General features: G+C 42.0%; 1 pseudogene; it reads left to right on the top strand.

Annotated features, from left to right (window-relative positions):
- Positions 1-1,404: 1,404 nt before the first annotated feature.
- Positions 1,405-1,842, top strand: LOC102832491 (annotated as a pseudogene).
- The last annotated feature ends 5,056 nt before the right edge of the window (positions 1,843-6,898 follow it).

Raw genomic sequence — 6,898 nt, 5'->3', positions numbered from 1 at the left:
TGAGGTGAGACATTCCCATTTGAAAGGACATGCAGACCAGCCCATAGGAGTTAGAGGAACAAAAGATACTTCTTGAAAGAAAGACCGGCAGGAAAAAAAAAAAAAGGCAGTCTGTTTGGCTATTACAAGAACAAGCAGCTGTTCACCAGGGAGTCATCTAAGTCCCTTCAGGATAATCCCTGCCCCCAATCCAAACCTGAAACTCAAAGGAAACACATGAGCAGGCATGTAAGCTTGATGGTGAAGGCATTGGTCTACATGTGAATGGAAGTGGGGGAAAGGCAGTAATGAAGATGTGGGCTGAGTTTGACCACGTTCCATAGACTCCTGTCGACCTTGAGATGAGAAAGAGCAGAGGAAGGGCTGGTTGGTCCGAAGTTTGGAAAGACTTGAGAACTCCTGAACCCATGGACACTGACCTAGCCATGGAGTGTTAGAGCTGAGAGTGAAGCGTCCAGGTGGTATGAAGTGGGGGAAGACACACAAGAATACCCAAACTTGCAGATAGTTCCCATTTGACATAGCTCTGATGGTTTGACAATCAGAAGTCTACTGGAGGAAGATAAAGAAATTTGATAAAGGAAGCAGGTGTAAATTGCTACAATTTGATGAACTTGACCTATATTTTAGGGATGTAGTAGCTCAAAATACCAACCAAGAGGGAAGGAAGTCTTCACATCAAGGATCAAGCCTATCCCCTCTGTACACAGGGTTTTGATATTGGCTATCAATCAACTTGACATGTCTAAGCCAACATAGACATTGGCTACCTAAAATGGGGGGGGGGGGGGCGGGGGAGTGTGTGCTATTAAGGCATGAAGTCACTGGCTTACAAGTTTTCAAGACAGAGCTTAGTTTCAGAGTGTGCGGGAGGCTGGGGGTGTAGAGATAGAATCCCCACTGAATAGTTTTCATCTTATCTAGATCAGTCTGGTGGAAGGAAATGCGGATAGAATTCTTTTTGATTCAATAGTGAGTAAGTGTTATCATGACTAATTGTGATTGTCACAACTGTAAAGGTAGTTTTGTAACAAAAAGGGGGAGTAGTTCTTAATGTTATGTTCCAGGAACAGAGGGCCCTAGGACCATCAAGAGAGACGAGTATGAGCAGAACGTGTAACCCTAACCAGCGAAGGAGTGACACCAGAAATGGAGGCAGAGGTGCTGGCTTGATAGTCCTCAGCTAGGCAGATAGACTAGCTGAAGACTCTAGACTCATGTAAAGAGAAAGGCTATGTGCTGGTGGCCAGGAGGCACAGGCTTGTTTATTTGGTTGTTTATAGACTGTGCCTTTTGGTTGTTTAAATGATTATATCCCTGTGTGTTTTTGTGTACATTAATAAAAAAAAAAAAAAGAGGAGGGGGGGTGACGCATCCACCACTCCCCTGCCAGCTCCCCGGACCATGGCCCACACGGAGCGCACCTTCATCACCATCAAGCTGCAGCGCGGCCCAGTGGGCAACATCAAGCGCTTTGAACAGAAGGGATTCCGCCTTGTGGCCATGAAGTTCATGAAGTCTCTGAGGAGCACCTGAAGTAACATTACATTGACCTGAAGGACTGCCCATTCTTTCTGAGGCTGGTGAAGTACATGAACTCAGAACCCAGTTGTGGCCATGGTCTGGGAGGGGCTGAATGTGGTGAAGATAAGTCGAGTGATGCTTGGGGAGACTAATCCAGTGGATTCTCAGCCAGGCACCATTCATGGAGATTTCTATATTCAGGTTGGCAGGAATACCATTCATGGCAGTGATTCAGCTGAGAAAGAAATCAGTCTCTGGTTTAAGCCAGAGGAATTGGTTGACTACAAGTCTTGTGGCCATGACTGGATCTATGAATAAGAGTGGACAAAACAGCACCCCTCAGCCTTTGACACAGCTCTTCATTCCAGAGTTTTGGAAGCAATGGGATACTGAGGATCCTTTCCGAAAACACATTTACCAATAAAGCCTTTGAAAAATGCCGGGGGGTGGGGGGTACAAAAACAGGGAATAGAAGCAAATACTGTTAACTGATGGTGCATGGAGGGGATTGTAATCATTGTGTAAGTTGAGTGCAAAAGCAATGTTCTCCCATATAACCTATCACTCAATTCATAATAAAAGCTTCTTAGGGGTTGTTGTTATTTTTAAATGCCATCGAGTCATCTCTGACTCATAGCGTTCCTGTATCAGGTTTCCAAGGAGCAGACGTGAATTTGAACCACCGACCTTCTGGTTTAAATCAACCTTTCAGTCCAGTGCATTAACTCCTGATATAGCACTTAGGAATAGCAGCAGAACATTGTCAGATATAATCCTGGAAGATGAGCTCCTCAGGTTGAAAGGCACTCAAAATATGATTAAGGAAGAGCTGACTTCTCAAAGTAGAGTTGACCTTAAAGGTGTGGATGGAGCAAAGCGTTAAGGACCTTCATTGGCTGATGCAGCACAATGCAAAATGGGAAGAAACAGCTGCAAACAGCCATTAAAAATAATTGGAATATGAAATGAATGAAGTATGAATCTAGAAAATTAGGAAGTTGTCAAAAATGGAAATGATATAAAGATTTATATCCAAGCATTAAAGCTCACTACCATCAAGTATCTTCCAACTCATAGCAACTCCGTGTATAGTTTCCACGGCTGTAAAAGCAGAAAAACCCCTTTTTCCTTAAGAGCACTAGATTCAAACTGCTGATCTTGTGGCTAGCAATCCAACACATTACTTTTAATATTATGGTTAGGAGTCCATGGTACTTTTAATATTCTTCTCCAACACCATAATTCAAATGCTTCAACTCTTCTAAAATCTTCTTTAGTCGTTGTCCAATATTTACACACGTATGAGGCGACTGAAAATACCATGGCTTTGGTCAGGCGCATCTTAGTCCTCAAACTAATACCTTTGTCCTTTAACACTTTAAAGAGGTCTTTTGCAGCAGATTTGCCTAATGCAATAAATATGTCCTTTGGCTTCTTGACTACTGCTTCCATGAGTGTTGATTGTGAACTGAGTAAAGCTGAGTGCCTACAGGGAAGATACTGGCTTGCAGAATGTGCTCTTTGACATTTAAAGTTCCTTTAGAACTTTGTAACACTTGTCCAAGCAGGGCAGAGGCCAAGGGACCACATGGTTGAGAGGCCAAAGAACTCTTAATACGTAATGAAAAAGCATTCCTGACTAGAGAACTGCTGCATCCTGAGTCGGTTTTGATCCTGAATTGTATCCTGTTCACTTCCTTAAGTGTTGTCTGTGAGTTCTGTGTGGCCACTGCAATGGATTACAGAATTTAGATGTGAAGCAGAGAGTGCTGGAAGCAGAGAGTGCTGGAAGAGGGACGGCTAGTGTCAGAAGGAGATAAAGAAGGCTGAAGACTGGAAGCAGGTTTGATCTCTGCACCTCATAGGGACCATCCTAGAGTTGGTTGAGATGGATTCCCCTTCTCCTTGTAAATCAGAGGTCAGACATAGCCTCGATGCATTTTTATTTTGAAACTTTTTTATTGTGAATTGAGTGAAGGTTTACAGAGATCATCAGTTTTACATTCAACAAAACCATACACTTTGTTTCATCTCAATAACAAGCTAGCCCACTTCTTCCCTGGGGTGCCATTCCATCCGACTCTCTTTGTCCTTAGGTAACTGATGCCCTTTTGGTCTTGTATGATTGACCATTCCATGGTGAGCATACACTTTACTAGTGCTGTTGTCCCCCTCTACATACCTATCTACTGCTTGGCTGAATATTGGGCCACAATGTGAGTACAGTTCCAGACCTGAAGGGTGACCAGGGCCCATAGTCTCAGGTTCCCCCAGTCTCTTTCTGACCAGTAAGCCTGATATATATTTTTTTTAAATAGCTTTTTAGTTTTGTTCCACATTTTCTATCTATTCAGGGCCTTCTAAAGTAATCCCTTTCAGAACCAGGCACCATCTAGTTCTTCTGGTCTCAGCGTCATGGTGACTGATGTTTACATGTTGCATTGGTCCATTGGACTAGTCAATTCCAAGTCTGTTTGGTTCTCATCACTCTTCTTTCCTCCACATGTGAAGAGACTAGTAGTTTGCACCTTAGATGCCCACTCATTAGCTTTTCAAGATCCCAGTCACTACTCATCAAAGTAGGATGTAGAACACTGTCTTTGTGTCAGTTATGCCAACTGACAGTGGTGTTCCCTGGGACTATGGTCCTGAGCCCCCAGGCCCAACAAATCATTGTCTTAAGATGTTTGGTTATGTCTAAGAAGTTTTCATTTTGCCTCTTGTATGCTCCACCACATTCAAAGGTGTGTTTGCAGCAAAGGTAAATAGCTATATACAAATATCCTCTGTCAGACCCCTATGTATTTGTGGATATTCTCCCACTCTCCTTCCCATACCTGTTCAGCCTGTGTACCTATCCATGTATCTACCCACAGAACACTGTTGTTGCAGGATTGTGTATATAGCGGTATTTACCTCTGTCCTCTTTAACATTTGCATTCCTCCCTGTGTCTTCACCTATCTTCATTATTATTCTGTCAACCTCCCTCTTGTAGTCACCCAAGTCAACATGTGTCTACCCTCTAGTCAGTGAATTACTCTCCATTTTCTCCCATTCCTAGTAACCATCAAAGAATATTTCTTTAAGCATGAAAACCTTTTCTTGAGTTTTTATAATAGTGGCTTGATGCCATTTTCACAGGTATTGTATTATTCTTGCAACTTCACTGTTAGTTTGAAAATATATAAATTATAATGAAAATGCTTGGCTAGAAACCTCTAATTGCAGCCCATAGTTCTAAAAACATTCCTAAAATATTAGTCTACATTTTTGGTTATTAATCACTCAGGATTTCTGTGATCATTCAGAGAGTTATTCAAGATTCTAAATCTTTAGTAAGTATTTACTAGACATTAATGGAGTCCTGGTGTGGCGCTGTGGGTTAATGCACTGGACTGCAAGGCCCATTTGAATTGTAAGGTTGGCGGTTCAAACTCACCAGCCACTCCTTGGAAACCCTATACAGGTTTGCTGCACAGAAAATGACTCGATGGCACTTAACAACAACAACAAATGAGATAGTTTAATACATTTTGTTAACTTTCCTTATAACCAAGACTTATTCCTTTAAGTTTTTTTTTCAATAAGTAGGTAAGAGTATGTGCCTGGCATATGCCAGGTACTTGGCTAGCCAGACACAGATCTCTCTACCTTGATGGAGCTCAAATTCTAGCAGGGTAAGACAGATCATTGCTAAGTGCCATCAAGTTGGTTCCAACTCATAGGGACCCTGTATGGGATTTTTCTGAGGCTTTTAAATCTTTGTGGGAGCAGAAAGTCTCATCTCTCTCCCACTGAGCAGCTGGAGGCCTTGAACCGTAGACCTTGTGGTTCGCAGTCCAGTGCTTATCGTATGGAACCACCATGCACCCGAGATAGACTGTGACAAGACATAGTAAGTATAGTGTATGTCTTGGTCAAAAGATGATTAGTGTTGTAGGAAAAGTAGCACAGGGTAAGGAGAATCAGGGCAGACAACAGTTGTAAATAGGATAGTCAGGAGTAGACTTCATGATAAAGGCATTTGAGCAAAGACTTGAAGTTGGTGAGGGAGTGAAATTTGCAGATATCTGGGGAAAGAAATCCAAGCAGAGGGAAGAGCCATTGTAAAGGCCACGGGGTAGAAGCTGTCCAGAATTTCAAGGAGCAGCAAGAACGTCACTATGGTTGGAGTGGAATGAGGAAGTCATCTTTCTACTCAAAATTCTCCACTGACTTCCCATTTCTCTCAAAAATCTTTGCAGCAACTTTAAAAGTCCTATACAACCTGATCCTTATTACCTTTCTAATTTCATCTCAGATTCCTCCTTCAAGTGCATATGTGTTTTTAACTATACTTGAACAAAAATATCTTCTTTAAAAATTCATTGTCAGTTTCTCAAGCACAAGAATCATGTTTTTGTTTTAGTTTTTACTAAGGCTAATAATTCTACTGCATTGTACAGACACTAGCCACAGGTTATCCTGAGGATTACAAACTGATTAAAGTGTTAATGACTATCAAAATATAACATGGGGGGAAATACAATGTGGGAAAATATGAGTTCTATGAAAGAGATAAGGAAGTCCAGGATTCTGTGTACAGATTTTCCTCCTGCTGATGGTTTCTCATTTATAGGGTTTTCCCCAGAAAAATGGATGGGTTCCAACTGTTTCAGAGAAGTTGAATACTTCAGATTATCTCCCAAGTCCGTTTTAGTGCTAGATTGGCACCCCATTTTCCAGAAGAGGAAATCATCGTTCAGAAAAGAGTAAATGACTTGCCTAAGGGACACATAACAGGGTAAACTTAATCACTAGTCTGTCTACCGCCAGAAGCCACCTTCTCCCAGCCCCCAGCTTTCTCACTGAGCAGCTTGTCACAGTCTCCCAGAAGCTCCTCAGAGGACAAAAGCACAGAGAAGTTCCCTCATCTAAGAATAAACACTTCACCTTATTATTCTCCAGGGACAATTATGGAGTGTTTCAGGTTGTGTCACCGATTACTCGCTATCATTTTGCAACTCCAAATAACTTTAGGTTCCCATAGCAACACACTCTGCTCTGGAAACAGACATTGTTCCCTAATCCATGTGGGAAGGAACAAGAGCTTCTTCTCGAAAACTCACAGCAGGTGAAAGTGGCTGTGCTATGGAGTGTGGAATGTGGGGATGATTACTGAGGACATTGTTCAGCCAAAGGAAATGAACATGCCTTGGTCACCACTGATTAGCAATCTTAGATGGGCTCCAAGAAAGGAAGAAGTCTGTCAAGAAAGAGTCTTGGTATTATAAGAAGTTTATTTGATGCCTGGCAGGACCAACTCAAGAAACTAAGGCTCTAAGTTCCATCAAGAGTTACAAATTCCCACTAAACTTCACTAAAAGTACACAG

Source organism: Chrysochloris asiatica, unplaced genomic scaffold (assembly GCF_000296735.1).
Source record: "Chrysochloris asiatica unplaced genomic scaffold, ChrAsi1.0 scaffold00047, whole genome shotgun sequence".
NCBI lineage: Eukaryota > Metazoa > Chordata > Mammalia > Afrosoricida > Chrysochloridae > Chrysochloris > Chrysochloris asiatica.
The sequence above is the reverse complement of the archived record's forward strand: the minus strand, read 5'-3'. Positions and strand labels throughout refer to the sequence as shown.